This window comes from Monodelphis domestica, chromosome 4, assembly GCF_027887165.1.
Source record: "Monodelphis domestica isolate mMonDom1 chromosome 4, mMonDom1.pri, whole genome shotgun sequence".
Lineage (NCBI taxonomy): Eukaryota > Metazoa > Chordata > Mammalia > Didelphimorphia > Didelphidae > Monodelphis > Monodelphis domestica.
This window is the reverse complement of record NC_077230.1, coordinates 53943722-53971118: the sequence shown is the minus strand read 5'-3', so window position 1 is coordinate 53971118 and position 27397 is coordinate 53943722. Positions and strand designations below refer to the sequence as shown.

The window sequence follows — 27397 nt, the reverse complement described above, 5'->3', positions numbered from 1 at the left end:
TTCCATCTGTTGCAACTACATTATGTCACTCCCAATAACTATTTCATCCTTATCCCAAAATTCTCTGTGCTCCACTAAACATAGGAGAGAGGAAGCTATAGATCAAGGAATATCACAAAATCAATAACTTTCCAAACTTTAGAAACAATAGTTTGGTTTAGAACTAGATTGCACAGCTTTGGAAAGATAGTCAAAAGACATGTTACTAGCTTAATTGTTTTTCATACAACAAATAACAAAAGATAATTCAGAGATAGCATCAGAAAAATAATATTCCCATGTAAAAAATTCTTCCAGAGTGGATTTTTGAGGCAAGAAAAATATCTTACTCTATATTTTAGACCTCAAAAGTCTTTCCACTCTCCACTCTCAGGCAGGGGATCAACTAAACCAAAAAGTTCCAAGAAATGAAGAGTCTGAGCAGAGGGTAACAACTCAGTTACTGAAGAAATGTCAGTTGCCCTCAAAGGGAGAACCAGATGGAAGGACTAAAAGTTACTAAGAGGCAGATTTAGATAGTATATGAAAACATATTTCAAGCTTTTTTGCCTCCAGACGTAGTGAGTTCTTTTTCACTGGAGTTTCTCCAGTGGAAGCAGAATGACTGTCATTCTGCATGATATTATGGCTGCAAAATTAAAATGAAGAGGCAAATCATTAAGGCAATGAATGAAGTAATTAAAAACATAGGACTTCAAACTTTTGATAGTATATGAATCTTAAGAGTGTCTAACAATCATTTTACTTTTGGAAAAATTCTAGTTCTCTGTTGCTCCACAACATATTTCTTATCTATATAATTCCATCTGAGAGACAGACTGTGCCATGTTCAGGGCTGTTATGCTTTGCTTGTAAGGAGAAGACGGTTTTATCCCTGACCCTCATTCCCTTTCTTCTCTAATATATATACTCATCTGCAACTTAAATATATCCTTTTTCCATTTGGAAAACAAGTCAAGACTGTTAGGTTTATAATTTACTCTCCTTGACTCCAGAAATTTTGAAAAGAAAGACTTAGAGTTAAAATTTGCAGGACTTTTAAAATAAGAGTTGCTTTCCTCTTATTTACACCTTCAAAATTGCTATCAGGCCATCTCTTTTGTCCTGTAAACAAGAGCTATGTTTGATCCAATGGTAGAAATTCCAGTGTATGAGTCTAGAGTAAGAAGAATTGTGTCACCCGGTATTTTTAGAATCAATATTTTATTTTTTATTTTGTGTTTGATATTAATGAATTCCCCACCCTATATAATGAATATCTAATGTTTCTGTAATATTTAAACTCAGAAGTTAAAATACTGATTTTTAATGATAGTGGAAGCTTTATTATTATTCTTCACAAGATTCCTGACAGAAAAATTGAAGTCTCTCTATCTAGGGTCTATTCAATTTATCACAGAGGTGACATGTAGCTATCAGGAACAATATATCATTTTTCATTCAACCTTAAGTTAAATGGGAACATAAAGGGGCCATTCAATTTCCTAGATCATTGTACTAAAATCTTGACTCATCCACTCTATTCTAATTATGGTGCCAAACTTATGCCTAAATCAAACCAGTAGAAGAGGTTCTGAGTTCAGTTCTTTTATGATTTCAAATTATTTTTTTATATTCATATAGACTCTGTACTTGCAATGTTCTCAACAATGATTTATTCCTCACAATACTGCTGTCATGAGGTAGGTGAAAAATATAATTATATCCATTTTACAGACAGAGAAAATGAGGCAGATAGCAGTTGATTCAAATGCTCACTTATAGAAGCCATCCACCTCTCTCAAGCTAGGATTAGAAGAATTTTTGTTATATTCTATTGCTTAACTCATTAAGTTATAGGAAAGAAAATTATTCCCAGTCTAGCAGTAGAAATACAAACAAAATAATGATAGTATTTCATATTTACTTAAGGTTACAGGGTTTTTAAGGACCCCCCTTCAATAATCCTGTGAAAGGGGCATATCTTATTCTTCCCATCATAAAAGTAGTGTGGAGGTTCATAAATCCCTGAGTACCTCCAGAATAGTAAATAAGGTTCAGACATGTTGTAACTTCTCCAAGAAAATAGTGGAAGAGAAGCTAGATTCAAAACGGGATTTTTTTTATTCCAAATTCATTAATATTTCTATGACCTCTTACAATCCATTTAGTCTTATTTTATATTGGTAGATACCGATGATCTCCAATTTTGGAGCACTGACTCCATGAGAAAGAAAAATCTTCTCAGGTTTTATATGTCACATAAACAGAGAGTCTTGAGGGTAAAGCTCCCTTTCTTTTAAACACACACACACCAAAGCCCATTTGCATGGAACTTTCTTGTATGTAGACTGATTAGTCAATGTTCAGTATAAGGGTTGGAGTTGACAAGAGTTAGGAGAAGAGAGAACACGATCTTTTGGCTTTCAGCTTTGACAGGGAAGATACACAGTTCCAGGTTCTCTTTAGGTTCCTGAAAGAAGAAAAAGATTTCGAGAAGAATGTGACATGTAGAGGAATCATGACTCGAATCATGTTCCTATTCCCTAATTTTAAACTAGAAACTTTGAGGAATTCCCCTTTTGGTTAGATCTGGGACTCTCAGTGGAGGTGAGATGTCTTGCTCCTAATGAGAAACTCATTTACTTTGTGTATATAATCTCATCTATATATATATTTTCTGTTTTCTCCCTGCTATTTTCTTGGATAAATGGGTTTATTTGTTATTTGCTTTGCATGTTTCTTATGGAATTGACATTTTGGGGGAAAGGAGTAAAGCCAGGGATATAGAGCTTAGGGCACTCTCACATTAAGATACAGCAATCAGGGATGCAGCTTGAATCTAAAAATTATTGTCCCTAGACTAACAATATTTAGAGGTGTGTGTAAAATTCTATCCCAGTACCCTTTAAACAAAGAAAGAGGAATAATTAACTACTAGCATCAGTCTCCTGCTCCATTCCCAGTAGCAATCTGTCTTCCTTGGAAAAGGGAAGGTAGAGTAGACTCTAGGGATATGTGTTCACATTCATTGAAAGCAAACCCTGCCTCCCTGAAAGAAAATTCCAAATGGGGTCACAAAGAATCTAACAGTACTGAAAAACTATTGAACAATTCCATACGTACCATAACACTAACTTTAATAGTTTCTCCCACTGAAACTATGAATATTGTTACTACAATTTAAAGAGGGAATGAAATCTTTGAGAAGATTTAAGCTTAAATGTGATTGTAGAGTCTGTCAGTTGTGATGGCTTGAGATAGACTGATTGAGGCACAGGCATTGTCCATCCGGCAGGGGGTATCTCTCTCCTTTTACCTCACCAGCATCCATAATCCCTCTATATCTTCAATTCCTCCATTCCCTGTTACAAAACCTTTCTTATCTCCTGTACCTATTCTTCCCTCAACAATTCCTTCAATTTGTATAAATGGAAATTTTGAACCCTAGACTTCAATTCACAGAAGTCCTTGTATTTCCCAGAATTCCCTATAATCTCTCCTGAGTCTCCATGTTGGCGAGATCACTTGGGTATTTAACTGGCAGTAACACCTCCCACACTCTCTTCCTTTGCAAATGATGCAGCAAGTATAGTGGTAAGCTAAGTGTGGGGATTTTTAATGGGCTATTCAGCCATGGGCACATAGTTTTTATTTTGTATCCTCTTTATTCCTTGATTTCTAATGATCCTTAATAAACCTCATGGAATATAATATTTTTATTATTAGAGATATAATGGCTCTCATTTTTCAATTATGTCAGGGGAAGTCTTCACATGCTTGGGGTAAACATCCCCCTACTCACCAATAGGTTTTAACCATCTTTGATACCCTCACCCTGGTTTATCCCATTTGCTTGAGATGGTTTTACCAGGGTGGAGCTACTACACTTACTAAACTTTTTTGGAGCTACAGGTGAGAGTTGGATGAAGAGTAGACACCAAAAGTGGATGAACAGTCCTGAAGTTCTACAAATTCTACAAATATTCTATTTATTCATTTCTATTCTATATAATTCTTCAAGAATTATCTATAATACCAAGATGAGGCCCTCACAACAAAGATGCCAGTCCTCCTTGATCACCCCATACACTCCTCCAGGCATTTAGTGAGCATTTAATGAATATTTGGTGAATTGTTGGATTCAATCCATGAAAAGTAGATAGTAGCCAAGGACATTACCTGATGGTTACCAGAGAGAATCCCACTTATATTTGGAGTCTGCATGGTCCATGGTCATGCTCAAATTTGGGTGAGCCTAAAAGTCCTTGATCTATGCTTCACTCTGAAATTTGAGAATTGTTGAAAAGAGTTATTTCCTAGCAAGGAATTTTGTATGATATGAACACACTTACACAAAAGACTCTGTGTTTTAAAAGAGATGATAAAGCTGTGTTTTGCTCTACTAATTTAAAAAATACCTATGTATATTCAACAGCAACATAAAATATAGTCTTATATTCTATGAATCTTTCTGTTGTGTGACTGAAAAGATACAATTAAGTGTAGAAAATTATTTGACTGGTAATTGTACTGATCATTTAAGCAAAAAGACTAGCAGTTTTTCTGTGAAAAGATTTATTTCATCTAAGTTGTAAGCCAAACATTCAAGAAACTGTAAAATGAAGCAAGAATTTAGGTAAAGTGCTAAATATAGGACAACTTTATTTTTTGCTTGGCTGAATGAACAGTAAACCAATATTTTATATTTTTGTAAAATGTATTAATGACAAGTGTTCACAAAATTATTTATTTCTAGAGTGCTAACATTGTTTGAAGCATTAATGTTCCAAAAAATTGACTTTTGCTTTAGCAATGAGGAAAGAAAAAGAAATTTAAAGAATTAGAGTAGTCAGTGAAGAAACAAAACTATCTCTCTGTGCAGATGATATGATGATAGTCTTAGACAATCCTAGAGAATCAACTAAAATTAGTTGAAATAATTAATTTTAGCAACAATAACTTTAGCAGGACATAAAATAAACCCATTGAAATCATAAGCATTTCTGTCTATTGCCAACAAAGTAAAGCAGCAAGAGATGAAAAAAAAAGAAATTCCATTTAAATAAATAGTAGATAATAGAAAATACTCAGGAACTACCTTTCAAAACAAAGCTAAGATCTGTATGAACTCATTTATAAAATACTTTTCACATAAAGTAAAATATAAATAACTGTAAAACATATTAATTGCTTCTGGGTAGGCCAAGCAAATATAATGAAAATTACAATTTTGACCAAAGTTAATCTACTTATTCAGTTCCATGTCCTCAAGTTTTTTTTTATAGAGTTAGAAAAAGAATGAGAAATTTATCTGGAAGAACAAAAGGTTAAGACCATGTAGGGAATTAATGAAAAAAATGTGAAGGGTGATGGTCTATCAGAACTAGATCTCAAACTGTATTATGAAGCAATAATTATCAAAATAATTTGTTACTGGCTAAGAAATAGAGTAGTTGATTAGTTTAAGAAATTAGGTACACAATACCTAATAACAAATGATCATAGTAATTGAGTGTTTGATAAATCAAAATATCCAACCTTTTGGAACAAGAATTCACTGTGTGACAAAACTAATTGGGCAAATTAGAAAATGGTATGGCAGAGATGCAGAGTGCACTCAAGACTGTCTATGGACCATCAAAACCCACCACCACTCCCTTGCTATCCTCTGACGGTGACACTCTCATAAAAGATAAAAAGGGCATCAGCAACAGGTGGAAAGAACACTTCAGTCAGCTTCTCAATCGACCCTCTTCAGTCGACCAAAGCAGATCCCCCAAAACCACACCATCGAAAAACTTGACGTCCCTCCTTCTATAGAAGAAGTCCAAAAAGCCATTAAACAAATGAGTGCAGGCAAGGCACCCGGTAAAGACGGGATCCCAACCGAGGTGTACAAGGCCTTAAATGGAAAGGCGCTCCAGGCATTCCACATAGTACTGACCAGCATATGGGAAGAGGAAGACATGCCCCCAGAACTCAGAGATGCCTCCATCGTAGCCCTATACAAGAACAAAGGCGCACGAGCATCCTGTGACAACTACAGAGGCATCTCACTACTCTCCACTGCTGGAAAGATCCTCACTCGTGTTATACTCAACAGACTCCTGTCATCTGTTTCAGAGCAGAACCTGCCTGAATCACAATGTGGCTTCTGACCAGATTGCAGCACCCTCGACATGGTCTTCACGGTGAGGCAAATGCAGGAAAAATGCCTTGAGCAGAACCTAAGTCTCTACATTGTCTTCATAGACCTGACAAAGGCGTTTAACACAGTGAGCAGATACGCATTGTGGGTGATCCTCAGCAAGCTTGGTTTCCCAGTAAAATTTGTCAAACTGATCTAACTCTTTCATGTCGACATGACAGGGGACGTCCTATCTGGTGGAGAGACTTCCGATGGCTTCAGCATCTCCAATGGTGTGAAATAAGGCTGTGTCCTCACTCTGGTACTATTCAACCTATCCTTCACCCAAGTATTACAACATGCTGTGATGGATCTAGACCTGGGCGTCTATGTCAAATACCGACTGGATGGCTCACTATTCGACCTTCGCCGCCTGACTGCAAAAACAAAGACAACAGAGAGACTCATCCTGGAAGCTCTCTTCGCAGATGACTGTGCTCTCATGGCCCACAGAGAAAATCATCTCCAAACCATTGTGGACAGGTTCTCTACCGCAACAAAACGGTTTGGCCTGACTATCAGCCTCAGCAAAACAGAGGTGCTGTTCCAACCTGCACCAGGGAGACCAACGAACCAGCCGTGCATTACAATCGACGGCACGCAGCTTTCTAACGTCAACACTTTCAAGTACCTGGGCAGCACCATCTCCAACGACGGGTCCCTAGACCATGAGATTAATGCCAGGATCCAAAAGGCCAGCCAGGCACTCGGGCGGCTGCGCTCCAAAGTCCTCCAACACAGCGGTGTAAGCACTGCGACGAAGCTCAAAGTGTATAACTCAGTGGTCCTCAGCTCGCTCCTGTACGGTTGTGAGACATGGATACTGTACCGGAAGCACATGAAACAGCTGGAGCAATTCCACCAGTGCTCCCTCCGGTCAATCATGAGGATCCGATGGCAGGACCGAATCACCAACCAGGAAGTCCTCGACAGAGCCAACTCCACCAGCATCGAAGTCCTGGTCCTCAAAGCCCAGCTACGATGGTCTGGACACGTCATCCGCATGGACCCACAGCGAACACCAAGACAGGTATTCTATGGTGAACTGTCAGCTGGACTCAGGAAACAAGGCCGACCAAAGAAAAGATTCAAGGATCAGCTAAAGTCCAACTTGAAGTGGGCTGGCATGACACCAAAGCAACCAGAACTCGCTGCCTCTGACAGAAGCAGCTGGTGAGCCCACATTCACCAGGCCGCCCCCACCTTTGAAGATGAGCGACGTCGACGTCTTGCCGCTGCACGTGAACGCCGACACCAGGCCACAGCCGCACCTCCCGTAACAACTGGCGTCCCAGGCCCCATGTGCCACAAACTGTGCGCCTCAGCCTTTGGACTCCAAAGCCACATGAGGGTACACCGTAGATGAAACTGCACAAAGACAATCATCATTCTCGGTCACCGAGAGACTACCACTACTACTACTATTACTATGGCAGAGATGGGGATTAGACCAGCATTTCATGCCATATACCAAGATAAGAATAGCATGAGTACATAATCTAAATATAAAGAGTGATGTCATAAGCGAATTAGAGGAGCATGGAATAGTCTACTTGTCAGTTCTATGAATAAGGGAAGAATTTAAAACCAAATGAGAAAAGAGCATTATAAAATGTAAAATGGATAATTCTGATTATATTAAATTAAAAAGGTTTTGTACAAGTAAAACAAATGCAAACAAGATTAGAAGGAAAGCAGAAAGCTGGGGAAATTTTTGATGCAGGTATCCTCAATAAAGGACTAATTTCTCAAATATATAGAGATACATTTTGGGTATAAAATATATCTTTCTCCAACAATAAATGGTCAGAGGATATGAACAGGCAGTCTTCATATGAAGGAATCAAAGCCATTTATAGTCAAATAAGAAAATGCTCTAAATCACTTTTGATTAGAGAAATGCAAATTAAAGCCATTCTGTTGTATTACCTCATACCTATATTATTAGCCAACAGAAAAGAAAAATGATAAATGTTAGAAAGGATTTGGGAAAACAGAGACACTAATGCGTTGTTGATGGAGTTGTGATCTCAATCAACCATTCTGGAGAGCAGTTGCATCTTTGGCCCAACAGCTCTAAAATTGTGCATACCCTTTGATCCAGGAATATAACAAGTAGGTCTATATCCTTAAAGAAAAAATATTAAAGGGAAAAAGGCCGATTTACACAAAAATGCTTATTGCAGCTCTTTTTGTTATGGCAAAGAATTAGAAATCGAGGAGTAGTCCATCAATTGAAGAATGGCTGAATGAGTTGTGGTATATAATTATGATGGAATGTTATTGTTCTATAAGAAATGATGAACAAAATGATTTCAGAAAAATCTACAAAGATTTACATAAGCTGATACTGAATGAAGTGAGCAGAATCAGAAGAACATTGTACACAGTGACAGAAATATTTCTTAATGAACAACTATGAATGATCTAGTTATCCTTAGCAATGGAGTTATCTAAGAAAATCCCGAGACTCGTAATGAAAAATTACTTTTGCCCTCTGAGAAAGGACTGATGGAGTTTGAATGCAAACTGAAACATACTATATTTCCCTTCCTCACTTATTTTCTTCCTTCCTTCATTTCTTTTTCTTCCTTATTTCCTTCTTTCTTTCCTTCCTTCCTTCCTTCCTTCCTTCCTTCCTTCCTTCCTTCCTTCCTTCCTTCCTTCCTTCCTTCCTTCCTTCCTTCCTTCCTTCCTTTCTTCCTTGAGATCTCTTCCACAAAATAATTCATATGGAAAAATGTTTTACATGTTTGCACATGCAAAATCTATTTCAGACTGTTTACCATCTCAGGGAGAGAGGAGGGCAGGGAGGGAGTGAGGGAGTGAGAGTGGGAAGGGGGAAGAGAATTTAGGGAGGAAGGAAGGAACGAAGGAATGAAGGAAGGAAGAGAATTTAGGACTCATTTGCATCATTCAAGTTTTTAAAAATGTTTTTCTAATGGAACGAAGTTGTAAACCATATGACTATTTTCCAAGGAACTGCCTAGCTAAAATTAGAGGGACTCATCATCTAGCTGGCTATAAAATAATGATTTTTTAATCATAGCAATTATTACCAACCACTAAGATGTTGAGGTGTCACAATCAACATGAAGGGAGGAAGTATTCACATAAAATCACGTGCTTGGAGTAAATAACCTTTTTTAAAACAATAGATAACATTTTCTTTGACCACAAAACATTTACGTAACCATTTTTCAAATTCTAAAACAACTTTTCTTCATATACAAGGACAATGATTCAGTTGAACATCTAACTCTTAAATAATTAAGGAGTAAAGTGGGTCAATGCCATGGATTAATGATGAAGCAGATTAATATTTAATTCAATATGAGTCTAATCTTTTAGGTCAATTCCATACATTTAAATGAAGCAGAAGACTAGCTCCAAAGACAGCTTAATAACTTTACCTCTTTGAGAGTCATCTCCAAAATCTCAACTCACATACAGCTCAAAGGATCATGTAGGTCATATATTTCAAGATACAAAATAAATTGTATTGATTTTAAAACTCTAATTACAATAGAGTTCTTCAACAAAGTGTCCTTGGTATATGGTAATTATATAGGCACTTTCATCAATATGCATTATAGAAGAGTTGGACCTAGTTTAAAAAGTCTCATTTGCACTTTGTTTAGGGGTCTGTAGCTGCTTTTTCATCAGCTGGCTTAAACATAGTTAGGGTATTCTCCCCCATGTGGAAAGGGGTACTTGGGTAGTATCAAATAATTTTAGATGAGGTAGCACAGTGGATATGGCACAATGAATTCTAAACCTAGTGTTGGTAAGAAAATTCAAATCCAGCCTCAGGCTCTTACTAGCTATGTAATACTGGGAATGCCACTTAATATCTGTTTATCTTAGTTTTTTCACTTATAAAATGATGATAATAACAGTATCTACCTCCAAGGTTGTTGTAAGGATAAAATGAAATATTTGCAAACATTAAAACACCATGTAAATGCTAGTGTCATTGTCATTATATTATTATTCTTTCCTATAACTTTTCTATACGTGTGTGCAAATAGCTGTGGAGGGATCAGCAGTAATAGTCCCAAATTACTGGGATACAAGGGGGAGAATAAGGGATTAATATGCAGGAGCTTGTACCAAGGAACACTACCTATCAGTCTAGCTTCATTAGGGTTGGATGACAACGCATTTTAAGTTATTTAAGTGTTCTTCAGTGATGTAAAGCTAACATTTTGCATCAGCAATAAAGTGAGTGAAGTATACAGATTATTATAGCTTATTCTGGGGTTTCTTTCTTGGATATATATTCTCTTTGACCTTCTAAAGTATTTGCTTGGTTCAAGAGAATGCTCAGGATTGTGTTGCATTTATTACCATAACCAGAAAGGTAGGAAATCTGTGGAGTAGGTTGGTAGTAGCTGTTTTTGTTTGGTTGGTTGTTTGGTTTTGTTCTTTAAAAACCCTTACCTTCTGTCTTGGAATCAATACTGTGCATTTGTTCCAAGGCAGAAGTGTGGTAAGGGCTAGGCAAAGAGGGTTAAGTGACTTGCCCAGAGTCACACAGCTGGGAAGTGTCTGAGGCCAGATTTGAACCCAGGACCTCCTGTCTCTAGGCCTGGCTCTCAATCCACTGAGCTACCCAGCTGCCCCTGGTAGAAGTTGTTGATAACATCTCTGACAAAGACATTGGCTTTTTCTACACTTTCCCTCCTCTCTGCTTTGAGGTTACCTGAAGCCAGCTGATAAAAGCTGAGCTAGTCCAGGACCTGTGTCCCAAAATTAGCCATTTAAGAGTAAAACTGATGCTACTGTCAAAATGGAGAGTTCAACTTTAACATAACATTCAAAGAAATAGTCTAAAAATGAGCAAGCAACAAAAAAAACTTGATTATAAAAATATACCACAGAGTCAGTGAAGATCAAGACATAAATTCAGAAAATAATAATGTGAAAAGAGCTATAAAGAAAACCTTAAAGAAAAATGTTAATTATCCCTAAGCACAACAAGAATTCCTTGAAGAATTAAATAAACAGATAAGAGTGAAAGAAGAAAATTTGAGAAAAGAAATGAGAATACTGCAAGAAAATTATGAAGATAATTAATAGCTTGTTAAAAGAGGAACACACACACAGTGCTGAAGAAAACAACACCTTAAAAACAAAATCAGCCTAATAGAAAAAGACACAAAAATCCACCAAAAAAAAGAATAGCAGAGATGCAGAATAAGTTATTTTAGAACTTAAAAAAAAATAATAACAAAATTCTTCTAGAACAAAAGGTGAAGAATATCAAGGGAATCAATGAAAAAAATGTGGAAGAAGGTAACCTAGTTTTAGGAGATCACAAACCATAATATAAAGGGTAATCATGAAAACTATCTGGTGCTGGCTGAAAAATAAAATGTTTGGATCAGTGGATAGATTAGGTACAAAATACACAGTAGTAAATGACCATAATAATTTCATATTTGATCAAAATAAAAGTCAAAACTTATGGGATAAGAACTCACTATATGAGAAAAACTGCTGGGTAAACTAGAAAGCTCTATGGAGTAAAGTAGGTATAGACCAATATCTCAAATAGTGTAGCAATTAAAGATTTTTTTAAAATACGTGATTTACACATAAAAATAATACTTATAATTAAATTAGGGGAGCAAAGGATAGTTTACATATGAGATCTATAAATAAGGGAGAATATAGAGAACATTATAAGGAGCAAATTTTTTATTACAATAAAAAGTTTTTGCACAAGCAAAATCAGTATTAGAAGGAAAATAGAAAACTGGGGGGAAATTACAGCCAGTTTCTATGATAAAGACCACATTTCTCAAATAAATAGAAAGCTAAGCTAAGTGAAATTTATAGGAATATGAATTGATCCCATCAATTGATAAATGATCAAAGTGAACAAGCAGTTTTCAGAAGAAATTAAAGCTATCTATATTCTTATAAAATGCTCTAAATAACTTTTGATTAGAGAAGTTCAAATTAAAACACTTCGAACCTATCAGAGACAGGAACACTTGAAAAAATGATGAAAAATAGGTACATTAATAAACTGTTGAGAGAGATGAACTGGTCCAACTATCATGGAGAACAATTTGGAACTATGTCCAAAGGGCTAAAACTGTGCATACACTTTGACCTAGTAATGCTGCCCTTAGATGTGTACCTCAAAGAGACAAAAAAATGAAAATGACCTACATGAACAAAATTATTTAGAGTGCCTCTTTTTGTGGTAGCAAAGAATCAGAATTTAAGGGGATGAATGAACAAGTTGTGGCATATAATTATGATGATGTACTAATATACTATAAGAAATGACAAGTGTATAAATTCATTAAAAATTTATGGCAAAATCTCTATGAATTGATGCAAAGTAAAGTGAGAAGAACTGGGATATCATTATACATACCAACAGCAATGTTGTAATGATCGACTTTGAAAAGACTTGGCTACTCCAATTAATATAATGTTCAGAAATAATTCCAAAGGATTCATGATAAAAACAAATGCTTTCTGCAGAGAAAGAAATGATGAACTCTGAGTGTATATTGAAATATAATTTTGCCCTTTTCTTTCTTTTTGCAATATGGCTAATGTGGAAATATATTTTATCTGGTTTCTCGTGTATAATTAATTATTATTTCTTTGCTTGCATTATCAGTAGATAGAGTAGTGGGAGGAAGGGAGAGAATTTTAAATTCAAAATTAAAAAAAAAGAATGTTAAAATAAATAATATCTTAAAAATAATAACACATAACTCCTGGGATTATTAAATGAAATTGTTAATCCTTACCTTCTGTCTTAGAAATGATATTAAATATCTGTTCCAAGGCAGAAGAACAGTAAGAGCTAGGCCACTGGGATCAAGTGACTTGCCCAGGTCTGTATGTCTGAAGAAGTATCTGAGGCCCTATTTGAACCAGGGATCGTATTAGTAATAGTAGTAGTATACTGCCTACTTTTATGTACAGGGAACCTGAAGTAGTGAATTTGCCTAATATGGTACAACTAGAACAATAACATTACGGGGACTCACACTCAGATTTTCTGACTCCAGGTTCAATGCTCCATCCTAGACAAAATATAGCCTATTGCTTCCAGGGAACAAATTAGGAACCTGTGGAAATTGAATTTCTTTCAGGGAAGGGGCTCTCATATCTACAATATATTTGGATGCTGCCAGGCCATTACTATAGAAACAATGCTTGCTGTTGCATGATCCCAGTGGGACAAATATGTGAGGAAACAGCAAAATGATATAGCAAAAGTATTCCAGACTGAAAACTGGAGGTTGCCAAGAACAGGTCAGTATAAGAAAGCCTGCAAAATTCACTTGAGAACAACTTTTAATGATAAAATAAGGTCATGGGATTTATAGAAAGCATAGGAATACATAGAACTGTTTAGATCCCTATGGTCACAGAATAGGAAGATAAAGAAGGGACTATTTTTTAAATGAATGTATCAGGCAGCATGCAAATCCAAATGGAAGTGCTGCAAATGATGATACATTAAATGGTGATTCTAATTTTTCTTACTCCCCAGAGAGTATACTTTCTCCCTGTGAAAACAGAAGAGAAACCCTTATCCTTTCACTTCCCTTTTTTTCTAATTCAGAGTTCAATTTATGCTTGGCCACATGATTTTAAATATATATGTTGACATTAGAGGGTGCCTGAGACAGATTTGAATTCTATTGATTAATCAACGAGTATTTAGTAAATTCCTACTGTGTGCCAAGACTGGTTTGGAAGTTCAAATACAAAAACGAGGTAATCCTTTCTCCCAAGGAGCTTACATTATTCTGGGAAGATGCCACATGTCCATAGGTACACAAGTAAGCAAATGAAGGATATGTATATATATATATATATATATATATATATATATATATATATATATATATATAAATGCAGGCATGTGGGAGGGGACAAGGAATCACATTAACAAGTGAGATTATCAAGACAGACCTCTTGAAGGAGGTGGCACTTAAGTTCAACTTTGATGAGAGGTATTCATTCTAAGAGGTTGAAATGACAATGGAGAGCATCCCAGGCATGGAAGGAAGAGGAAATAATGAGAAGTCAAACTTGCCTGGAGTTCAGAAGAAATGAACAATGTGGAATGCACATGGAAAGTGAGGCTGGAGTCATGTTGTAAAGGTATTAAAAGGATATCAGTTATAAAACCTATGGATTTTCATTGATTCACATCCTTCATGACCTCTTTGCCATTTGAATGGTTTTGGATGCCCTTTTTTCCTAAATACCCTTCCATCTCAGATTTTCATTCCTGTTCTCTCTTACTTCTCCTCCTATCTTTCCAACTATGCCTTCTCTTTATCCATTGCTATATGTCCAACCTTAACCTGTCTTCTAACTGGACATATTCCAAGATTCTCTTCTTTTTCCCAACATTCTCTCTCTGGGTTGTATAAATAACTCCTAGGGCAGTGATGGTGAACCTTTCAGATACTCTGCCCCTCTGATAACACATGTCATGCCCCACACCCCTTCAGTTATGGGCATGCCCTATTCCCCTCCCCTTACCCCATATGGGGGAGGGAAAAAGTGATCCTATTGGGCTGCTGGGCAGAGGGGCAAGTGAAGTGAGGGACATCCTCAGCAAGTGTGGAGAAGAGGAAGGGAGTTGTTCAAGTGCTCTGCTTCCTTCTAGCTCTGCCACCTGTGAACTGCTCACCTTACCCACTATGGGCTCCTAGCTCTGTGCTGGGCAGAGAGACAGGTGATGTGAAAAAAAAAATTGTCATCAGGCATAGGGGAGAGGAGAAAAGGATATGTTCTACCAAAGTCCCTTTGCCTTTCTAGTAATGAGTTCTGGGTGGGGGAGTGCAGCACATGTGCCCAAGGAGAGTACTCTGCATGTCATCTTTGGTACCTGTGCCATAGGTTCACCATTACTATCCTAGGGATTCAATGATTATTTCTACACAGAATACTTCCAGATTTCCTATTGGATATTTTGAACTGGGTTTTCTGAGTATCTCAAAGACAAATATTTCAAAAATAAAACTCATCTTTCAACAACTGAAACTCACTCCTCTTTCCAACTTCCCTATTTTTGTCAAAGACTCTAATGGCTTTCTAATTTCAAGTTCATAACCTTGGAAACATCTTTGACTGTCCCTTACTCCATATGTCTAACCACTTGCCCAAGTCAGCTTGATTTAGTTTCACATATCTCACACCTCCATATTTTTATTTGTGCAGTCACCATCCCAGTTTATGATCTCATCATCTTTTATTTAGACTACTCCAACAAGCTACTAATTTATTTCTCTTCCTCAAATCTCTTCCTCCACTCAATTAAAGTAAACTGAGGAACAAAGTTCTAAGCATATTCAATTTACTGGTAAAACTAGCAATTACTAATAAAATGATTCTTTTGGCTCCTCAGTCAGTCGACAATCTATGAGGTAGGGTTTACTAACCTACATATAGTTTGGGGAAGTATAAAAGAACAAAGAATAGAAAGCATCATAGATAGAAAACAATATGATTGGATACAAAGTCTGAAGTATTATAAATGAGTAAAATTAATATGATTGGATGAAAGTCTTGACTGGAGGGCTAGCAACAATCTCTCCTATCTTGTTGCTGGGAAAGCTCACTTGTAACTTCTAACCACATGGCTAGTTAATGTCATCTCAGTGATAACAGACCAGACTGTCTTGAAGTACAGTCAGTGTCACAGAGATATCAGACTTCTGGATTCCCACCTACATCTTTCAAGGCTTATTAGTAAGATAGCAGATCTTCCTTAGTTGTACATGAGAATTCAAGACTCATTACAAAGATAACAGGTCTCTCTTAGTTGTATGTGGGCAATAAGATGTATAGGGGAAAATGTTTCTTTGAATTTAGGTGAATTATGGAATAATTTGGCTCAGAGAAGAAAAATTGAACTCCTGAACTTAACTCACAGACAAAGAAAAAATGGCTTAGGAAATTGCAAAATAGAATCAATTATGGAATAGACTAAATCAATATTTGATTTTCTCACATCAAAGTGATATTAATAAAACACAAGTTAAAACATTGGTCACTCCCCTTCTCAATAAATTCTGTTGGCTTCCTATTGCCTCTAGGACCAAATACAAAGCATTTTACTAAGCATTTAGACCTATTTATAGCATGCCTACCATCTCTCTTTCTTAGCTTTAATATATTGACTTTTCTTTATGCTGTGTGGTCTTTCTACATCAAAGATGTCAAACTCAGAAAGAAATCAGGACTACTATGTTATACATAATGATTCCTGCAGGCCACATATTGGCTTAAAAACCTACACAGGTACATATTTCTTTTTAAAGATACACCAACATATTAAAATCAGATAGGAAGTACAATTTTATTTGGTTCTAGTCATACTCCAAAGAGTTGTGGACCACACATGGCCAATGAGTCTCATTTTTAACTACTAAATTCTAGACAAACACTTTCATTTTTCACATGTGACATCCCACCACGTTTCTTTTGCACAGGCTGTACATTTCTCCTGAGGAGAGGGGAAGGACTAGAAAGAGAGAGAGAGAGAGAGAGAGAGAGAGAGAGAGAGAGAGAGAGAGAGAGAGAGAAGAGAGAGAGGAAGGGGAGGAAGAGAACACATAACTTTTATATGACATTTTATAATTTACAAAGTAGATACTTTTTTTTATCCCAAAATGATTCAGTGGAAAAGAATCCTTGTTCTTCCACTCACTACTTGTTTGCTGTTAAACAAGACATTTTTCTTCTCTGGGATTCATTTTCCTCAAATGTAAAATGAGTCATTTCCACTAGATGGAAGAAAGAAAATTTAAGGGGATTGACCACTGAAGTTCCAGGAAACAATTGTGGAAAGTAAGGAAACCTCTACTATAATAATGCAACTAAAAATCACCCGAATGAATTAGATAACAATATAATTGAATGAAAAATTCCCCCACCTCAATTTTCCCTTAAAACAAAGTGAAACAGATAAAGGAAAACCAGACTGATTGTGTCAGAGCAGGAATCAGAAACTTAGAAGAACTCAGCTCCTGATATGAAGAGTACACCATATGGATCTGGAATAGGGGAAGCCTCTAGAGGTCTAGAGGAGCTGAAAGAACAAGAAGTCTTGGTCTAGGATGTTGCAAAATATAGTGCCTGTGTGTGCGTGCATGTGTGTGTGTGTGTGTGTGTGTGTGTGTGTGTGTGTGTGTGTGTGTGTGTGTGTGTGTGTGTGATGTTGATGATTGGAAAAAGAGAAGGAACAAGGTACCAGGAAAGAGGTTATGCCTTATGATTAGACATGTAGAGTGTTATAAGAGGGCATTATATACAGTGGAGAGTCTTATATTTGGAGTCAGAAGATATGTTCAAATTGTGGATCCCAAACTCACATTACTTGTGTGACCTTAGGCAAGTCACTTAACTCCTCTGGTCTCTGTTTCCTCATCAGTAAAATGAGAAAGTTGTACTAGATGACATCTATATTCTCTTTCTGTTTTATAAATATAAACATAATGCCCTTCTCCCATTAGGCACTGAGACATTGGAAACTCTCAGACCACAGATTCTAAAATGGTAGTCATTATTTTCTTTCTCCTTTGAGCCTCCCTCCTGGGATTCTGTATTTTCCTTCTAGATACAGTGTTTGACTTTCTTTGTTTTGAATGTTTACTTAGTAGTGTTAACTACCAACAATCACTTACTGAGAGTTCTTTTGGAAGGAAGCAATTGATAGGGAGTATTACTAGAGAAGACTGTGGTGTTTTACCAGAGCACTGTTTCTGGTTGGGAGCTTGGAACTAAAAATTAAAAAGAATTGGAGATTCTTTTGTTATAGCTTCACGCAGCAGAGAAATGACATTAATGCTAGAAAACCAGTCTAGGCAATTAGTAGTAAGGGGGTGTGTGTGGCAGGAATAACTAAACAACCTTGCCCCTCATTACTTCTACAAAAGAAAGAAGATGAAGGAAGGAATCACTAAGTAAATGTGATAATCTCCATAGAAAAGAATTGGATTTTAATTTCTTGTAATTCTTGAGGATTGATAAGATTTATATACTGTAGTCAGTAAATTTAACAAGGGTTAAATTTAATTTTAGTTTAAAATAATTTAATAAATATACCTTTGAGCTCTATAGGAATATAGAATCAAGTTGATTTAGAAGTTTTATATTAAGAATAGAAAAAAAAAGAAAATGTTCCCTTCCCTAAAATATATCCCATATATTTCATTTATAGTCATGAATTGTCTGCCCATAATTCAACCTCAAATGGGAGTCCCTATAATAAACTGTTTTGTTGGCTTATTCAGGAAACCGGTTGAGGCATGTTCCAATTTGATGAGATTTATGCTCTGTGTTGCCAGGTGACCTTAGCATCTTGTTCTCTTTCTCTGGTTGATGTGAATTAAGAGTTATTACACAGGGCAATGGAAACTTTCTAAAGCTTGTCATCTTTTTTATATATATAAAGCATGATAAAGAAAAAAAAATCTGGTTCTAATTTTTAGATGTTTAGTTGTGTTAATTCTAAAATGGTGATTTGAGATTATATAGGTGTTTAGAAGAAAATGTCATCGTGTCTCATAAACTTTCCCTAGACAGATAACTATAAATTTGCTTCATTCTTTTCCTAACACTTATCGGCAAAAGAAGATATTGATGGAATCCTCCAATACTCCAATAAACTGGAAAATATAAGTTCCTGGAGCTTCTCAGTATTGGTTAATAAGCCCACCCCAATGTGGTAGGGACTGTTAAATAAGGCTAAGCTACATCTGTAAATTACTACCTCTATGAGAGGTAGTTTTGAGGAGAGTTTTGCAGTTATTTACTAGGACTCACTGAGTTGTATTATTATTCTTTTTCCTATTATATATTATGACATTTAAATACAGACATATGTGTGTATTTTGTGTGTGGCTGTATTAAGGAAATTGCCTAGTATTAGTTTATTCAAACCCACTAATGAGTTAATTTGAATTTACACACAAAAGTTCAAATTAGTTATCTAGCCAGGTTAGGTTTATAGATACATCCTTTCAGACACCCTGACAGATGAGGAAAAAGTCCTTTGCTGGGCCATTAAGCAAAAGAGCAATGAAAATGACAAGAAGCAACACCTTCCCAATATAGAAGATAATTAAAGTGCTTAACATCATAATCAATGTCATAAACAATTAAATATGTATGACTCTGCTAGGGAGCAATCATCATTTTCCTTGGACTTTAGGAATAGTAAGAGTTGCTATTTAATTGAACTTTTGTTTCAGGGGGAAACAAATTAGTTATCACTGTCGTTATAACCAGTCACTCAAAAAACAGTAGAAACAATGCTGCATTTGGAGTCAAAGAATCTTTGCAAACTTTGCAACACACTACCTGTATGACCTTAGGTAAGTCATTTAACTCCCCATGGTCTCAATTTTGTAAAATCAGAAGTTTGGACCATGTTACTCTAAACTTCCTTCCAACCACCCTATAATCCTATGAAATTGGATTATAACTCTTTGACTATATATTAATTATGTTTGGGCAACTAAATTATAAATGGTAACATTTTAATTTATATAATAATGAAATATCCAGTCAAGTCAAGAAGCATTTATTAAGCACTTTCCAGGTGACAACTGCTGGGGATAAAAAGTCAGAAGCGAAATCTAGTTCTCACCTTGAAGGAGTTTATATTCTACTGGAATAGGAGTTCTTAAAGAATTAAGGGTTGTTGTGAGTCCTGTTCCCTTCTCTTTTGGAGTTTGTGATAGTATAGGATGATAAATAAAAAACACAAGGGTAGATAATTTAAATAGGCATTGTATCAGTTTCTCAACTTTTTTGTGTTGTGGACTTCTCTGATAAAATGATGAAGCTTATGGACCTCTTCTGGAAATAATTGTTTTAAATGCATAAAATAAAGCATTATAGGATTATAAAGGAAACCAATTATATTGAAATACAATACCCAAAGTATTTTTAAAAACTAGGCACAGACCCCAAGTGTAGAATGGGTCTTCTAGGATATAGATTATAGAGTGAGTATAATTAAGAGAATAGGATGGTGCTGAGACTAGAAGCAGAAGGTTCAAAATTTCAAAGTAGGGGAAGTATTTCTTGTGAGATATTTGAAAGAAGTCAATTTGATTCCACACAATGAGCATTTAATTGCCTACTGGGTACAGCATAACATGTTAGGTACTGAGGAAGATTAAGAGTCTAGATAAGGTGCAATTCTTATCTGCTGGAGTTCATTATCTAAGAGAAAGATAGAAGATATATCTAGATAACTATAAAATATCATTATGCATAATTTTTTTAAAACCCTTACCTTTCGTCTTGGAGTCAATACTGTGTATTGGCTCCAAGGCAGAAGAGTGGTAAGGGCTAGGCAATGAAGGTCAAGTGACTTGCCCAGGGTCACACAGCTGGGAAGTGTCTGAGGCCAGATTTGAACCTAGGACCTCCAGTCTCTAGGCCTGGCTCTCAATCCACTGAGCTACCCAGCTGCCCCCTGCATAAATTTTTAGAAAGGAACAAGAGAAAATCCATGTGAGGTTTGAAGATGGAATGGTATTGACTGAAGGGATCAGAAAGTTCTTCCTATAGAAGGCAGAATGTGAATTGGATTTTTAAGGAATGATAATCCTGGGAGGTATTTAATGGAAGTCATTTTATAATTAAGGAATCAGATGCAGAGATTTACTGGCTTGCCCAGAGTCATTTAGCCAATATGTTCCTGAGGTCACATTTGAACTCAGGTCTTCTAAATTCTGTCTGGAGGTCTTTGCACTCTGCTACCTAATTGTCACAAAATCTTAGTGATGCAGATTAAACTCAAAAGTGTGTTCTATTTACATTTTATCAGAGTTGTTAGATAGCTATTTAGCAGTACAGCCCTAAATCTAGACTTGTGACTTCATTACTGGATGGCACTCCAGTGAGAAACTCTATTTCCACCATTACTGTCCTGGTTCCCCTCACTTCACTTTGCTTCAGTTCATGTAAGTCTTCTCGGTCTTTCTGAAACCATTTTCCTCATCATTACTTATAACAAAATAGTATTCCATCACAATCATTATATAATAACTTGTTTAGCCATTCCCCTGCTAATGGACTACAAACAAGTTGTGGGTGTTGTTTAGTCTAATGTTTTGTTTAGTCTAGAATATTCAGTCTGTCAATCCTTTTTTCAAATTTGCTGATTTAGAGTAAACCACATATACCTAACTAATCAAGCAATGTATATGTTTGGGTGGGAGGGTAATGTATATTAAGAAATGTTAGACCAATAATAAAAATGATTTGGGTATATCATCCAATTCTTTAATATACATAAATCATCAATGGTGAAACAGTTGATAGTTCCATTCAGTAAGTTATCTCATTTTGGAAAATTAATGCAAAATTACCTGAACCTTTTTATACCTATATATTTTTCTACTTGTTTTGTTTTGATGTAGTCTAGTGATTTTATCCATGTTGGGAATTCCCAGTGCAACAACTTATTCCACCAATGTATGTTTGACTCCAAGTCAGGAAGATGCCATTTTAGGTATTTCACAAGAAATACAACTTGAATTTTGTTTTCTTTCTTCTAATATTTAGGCCAGAAAGAGAACCCAAGAAAATGTTGCATAATATGTCATTTTACTATTTTAAGCTGTTATATTAAGGTATGGAGGACTAACTGACAAATAAATTTGACTTCTACCTTTTTTCAAGTATAGAGAGTATGCATATTCCTTTTCATTTTATTCTATTTTTTAAAAAGTTTTAAATTTAATTTTATTTAATTATGTTATATCGACATCAGATTATGCAATGATTTTGAACAAAACTGACAAACCAGGTCACAACAATGGCTAATTCTCTGAAATAATTAGTCTGACATTTTGCATCACAGAGCTAGATAGATTGGCTGGTTATTTTAGCAACATGTACATTGCTATAGAGTCTTGAGGATATGAAATAATAGAAAGGACTTAGAATTTTTATGTAAGAACCCAGAATTCAAAACCTGACTTCAAAACTTACTTTCTTTGCAACCATATATAAATTTAAATTATATAGACCTCAGCTTCTTCATCTGCAAAATGGAAATACTACCAACCTTCCCACCCTGTAAGATAATGGAAAGAATACTAGCCTAGTAGTTGAAAAGACTTAAGTTCATGTGCTACCTTAAACTCCTATTATCAATATATAGGGGTGCATAAGTGTCCAGGGAGGCCTAGTACTTCTGGTGCAAGGGCTTGTCAAGCCTTTTCCAGAATTTCTCATTGACCTTTGGTGTCCACCTTTCTCCCCGCTCTCACCTGTAGCTCCAAGAAGGTCACATCCTGGCAAAATAGTTTTGGCAGATAGGGTAAACTAGGTTGAGAGTGACCAACAGGTCTCAAAAACCTTTGAAGGTGAATTAGGGAGATGTACCCCAAGCATGTGAAGACTTCCCTGGGTTGAATGGACAGAGGAGAACAATGGCCCTGAAGGCAGCTGAAGCAGTCACGATGGAGTGTCTAGAGCTTGGTGTGACAACAAAGAAGCCACGGACATGCCCTGTATCCTGGGTTATTGCTGGTTGTCCTGACTTTTGTCTTGCTACTGGACTTCAATGACTGTCAAAAAGATAAAGACTGACAACTTTTCAACCCTGCCTCACTTAAATTCATAAGTCAAGATATTACCCATGATTCCATTGGTTCTCTTTGAAAGGAAGGATGAACAACAACTAGCCTTCTGACTTTAAATTGTTCCACATTCAGGTTTCACATGATAGTTACATCTCTGAAAAAAAAAATGAACTACTTAATCCATAACACAACCACTCTGTGCAGAGAAGTAAGATGGACAGTCAATGTAAGATCTGTTATCTAAGGTCATGTAATTTTTAGATTCATTGCTGTTATTTTAACCTCTTTTATGATAAAAGCCTGGAGTGTTTATTCTCCGCACATTTCAGTCTCTTTCATTTTAGACTACTAATAATATGATGATTTGAGGGGTGAGGGGATCTAAAAGGAAATAAAATGAATATTGCCAGTAGCACAGCTTTGCAATAAAAAAAAGACTTTGGAGTTCATAAATACATTGTAACATGATGTACGGGATTCCTTGAGTCCAAGTCAAGGTTACATCTGTTTGATGCCAAAATATCTCGGCAAGAAGCTAAAACTTTACTCAATCAGCTCTGTACCAAATACCTGGGTGCTTGAAACATAGTGACTTATCCAAATATGTAGTATGTACAAATATATACATACGGATGTGTATATATACACACACACACATATTTATATACTTCAATGTTAACTGACTGAATGTCAAGTGTATCATGAACTATATAGTAATATCCTAATTAAGTCCTTAATTAGCTTCCCCGAAAAACAACTTCAAGGCAAACAATATTACAGGAGGCAGTTTCATAGCTACAAAGTTATATAGGCGGTACCTTCCCAGAGGTCTATAAAAGTATAATATAGGCACAGGGATTCCTTCTTTCACACCTTTTTCCTCTTTATACCACTCCCATCCATTCAAGGGCATCATTCCTTATGGATTTTTATCAAACATTTCTAAATAGGGGAGAGTGTAAGACGAGAAAATGAGAGAGGGAGGGGTGGGAATGTAAGCTTTTGAAATAAGGGAGAGAGTGTTGGAGTTGGATCCTTGAAGTCTCATCATTTTCCCCAATCCCCATATCTTTAGCCTTTCTTGCTCTCCTACTGAGTCCTGGTACTACTGTAGTCCAGAGGGAGAAAGCCTTATCTTGGTCAATGGTCATTTGTTATTGGCCAGACTCACTTCTCTCCAGCAATCATAGGCTCCCTACCCTTACATTCAATATTATGTGAGGATTTAGAAGTTCTAAAGTGGCCTTTTGTTATAGCACATTTTACATAATTATGAGAGGCAGCAGGGACGGGTGGTCCAAGAGCCAGGAAGAACTCTTTTCAAGTACTAAAGACATGACTCTGGATAAGTAATTTTACTGTTCAGCACTCCCAGGTAACTAACACCATAAATTGCAGAGCAATAGATGGCATTAGCATTTTGTCTGTCTCACTCTGCCATAAAAAGGCATTATAGTAAAGTAATATTGGCTGGGAGCAATTTTATTTAACCTATGTCTATAGTGAATAGGTTACAATAGGAACATCTGTTGCTAGTTTTACTCATTTTCACAACATTAAAATATGCAAATGAAAAATAGGGAGTGGAGTCATTTAACCAAGTGTTTTGTCTACAGGACATCAAATACCAGACCAACTTAATTATGTGATTTTTGCAGAGTAAAGGTCACAAAACCTATGGTGACCACGAGGTGCTAGGAATTCAATAAGAGAGTGTGGACCACCATTTGAAAGAATCAGGCAACGCTTCATGGAGTGTAATTTATGGATGGAGAAGATGTCAATAACTGGCTAAGGTGGCACGGATGACAGAAAGAATAGATCGTGTTTGTGGGACAGTGATTGCTCAAATATAGCTGGATAATAGAGTAGAGAAGTGGTGCTGGATAAAGCAAGAACCTCTATCCCACCCACCAATCACAAATGCACTGGTTGCAAATTAATATTTTGAAGTTTTTGAATGCAAGTATTTGATCTTACTCTGAATAAATCAAAACCCACTGACACTTTTTGTGCAGGTTTATTACTTCCCCAAATTGGGGCCTCAAACACAGGGCCAGTCATCACTCTTTTTAAGAACATTGTTATTCTACATACTTGATTCATCCTTGCCTCTTTCCTTAGACACTTTATTATTACTTACATGTATCTTTAATTTTAAACAAGCCTAAAACATGAATTACAAATTTCAAAGTATTTGATAAAGTATAACAAGAACTAATTTATAGAATCAGAAGCCTCAAATATAAAGAAATTCACAACCTACCTTTAAAAAAAACATTGCAATTATTGGACAAAAAGTGTTGTAATGTTCTGTTTGCTTAGACTATGAAGCTTAGGCACTGTCTGTGCTCACATATTTTCATAGATGTTTGTAGACTTGCATAGATTGGAGGAAAAAGATTACAAGTTGCTAAGAATAGGGTCTATACCATGACTATCTCTGTCCCAGAACCTAGCACAATGCTCTGCATATATTTTGGTTAAATATAGTAGAAAATAAATTATTGTAAATTTGATAAACTGAATAAATTCTTGTAGCTAAAGAAATTTGACCTGAAAAGCACTGATACAATAAAAAATGCTAATTTTTATTGGTAGAAACTATGACTTTTAACAGTCATACACTTACTTAATTGTAGCATTTGATATGACACAAGCTGGCCCATGAACCTGTTAATTACTTTTATGGTAAGTAGGAATATCTATTGGGAGACATATCCCAATGAGCTCTTTGGTTTAATTAGCAGTTTTACACTGACCAGTCAATTCAGCTTTATGATTAGTCAATTCAGTGCAACAATTAATTATTTTAAGCTGTCCCTAAAGAGGTGGATTCAATTGAATGACTGCACTGACTTTATTCTTTTTTTGTTGCTCTTTTTGGTTTTCTTTTCTTTGGGGTGGGGGGGGTAATTGAGTTGATGGATTGTTTGGATTAAGCTATTGTTTCAGCACCACTTAGACACAATCCCCATCTATACCTGGGAACCAAGAACTGTAATTCAGTTCATTTGGAAGTTGATTAGTTTTTCAGAATCTCATCTGAACAATATGACTAGTGACAATGTTTTCCTTCACACCGATTTCTTTGAGTTAACATTTAAAGTTATTTATTCCTGTTAGGGACTATATATTTATATATGGAGTATACATATATATATGTATGCACATACACATAAATGTATACATGAACATATATGTGCCTAAGTATGATGCATGCATGCCATGTGCATATATCATAAACACATTGTTATAAATATATATTTAAACATTTTAGTCAGTTTTTTAATCTGAGAAAGGCATATTTGTTGTCTCATTTTTAACAGTCACAATTCTCCTACATGAGAGGCCATGGGGTATATAATGTATATTGTTAGGACATACAATGCCCATGATCAGGAAGACCTTGTCTCTGACATGGTAATTGTGTGATCTTGGATAAGTTACTTCTCCAAGCCCCAGACAACTCTATAAAGTATAACCCAAGAAGGAGTTGCTTATCTACATTGGTGAAGGGACTTTTCACACTTCAAATTTCCTATGCCAATGAAATGATGGTTAGAACAAAGACAATATCGTCTGTTCTACAATTACACTTATCTAAATTTTATCTTTCAAAAGGAAATTCTGTTTAGAGAGTTGGTCAGTATATACTTGCATATATACATATACTCACTCCATATACCGGTTAATATATATTCACATCCATATATGTATTCAGTATATTTGTGTGGTATATATACACATATTTATATCGCTGGATATGTATGTATATTTATTTACATAGATATAGATGTGTATGTATAAAAATTCAGATCATGTTTCTGGCCATTATACCTTGGGAGAAACTTACTGTGCAAAGGTCAGTCTTACAATGTTTCCTCAGCTCCATTTCTACCTGTCCTTCAGTTCTGTATCCTTCAGTGAAAATTGCATTATTTTTAAGTTGAAGGTTGCTCTCGGGCAGGCAGGCAGGCTCTTCACCCACCCCTATTTGAAACAGATAATGGATTCCGCACAGGTTTCAGACTGGCCAAGGTCATTGCACATATAAGCTTCAAGGAATGAGTCAGTGTAAATATCCAAATTGCAGTTGTGGCCAAACTCAGGTGACGACAGGCATTGTTGATGAGTGCCCCCTTGTCTAGGCTTGACAGTGGCCTGATGACACCAAACAAATCAAATGAAGAGAAGTCACTGTCTGGAAAGGTTATATCTTCACTAGAAGTAGAACAGTGAGAGAGGCTTGCATCCAGACATGTCAATTTCTGGACCCCTGTGTTTCTCCAAACAACAAGATATTAGCCCGATTTTGCTTGCCAAGTATGAATTGTGTCCATTTGTTCAGGAAAATAAATGAAAAATTAAAACCAGAGACATTTTCTCTAAGGCAGGAAAAATAACTAGATGCAATGTGTTGGCCTTTTTCCCAGCTAAAGAGTGCCTCTTTACATTGACTAAGAGAATCTTGATAGGAAGAGTTAGTAACAAGATGGGATAGCTTGTCCTCTTTTGAAGGACAAATAGAGTATCTTTCATTAAAAACAATCACATTGTAGGAGCAAGTGAAAATCCTTCAGAGTTGCCAGTGAAGGAAGGCAACTTCAAGAAAAAGCAA

General features: G+C 36.0%; 1 long non-coding RNA gene across 1 annotated transcript; it reads right to left on the bottom strand.

Moving 5' to 3' along the window:
• Window positions 1-898: 898 nt before the first annotated feature.
• LOC107652321 (uncharacterized) lies at window positions 899-27177 on the bottom strand. Its single transcript, XR_008911082.1, has 3 exons — window positions 26633-27177; window positions 4162-4264; window positions 899-2452 (listed from the first exon to the last, which is right to left on the bottom strand). It is a non-coding gene; the product is annotated as an uncharacterized LOC107652321 (long non-coding RNA).
• Between the last annotated feature and the right edge of the window lie 220 nt (window positions 27178-27397).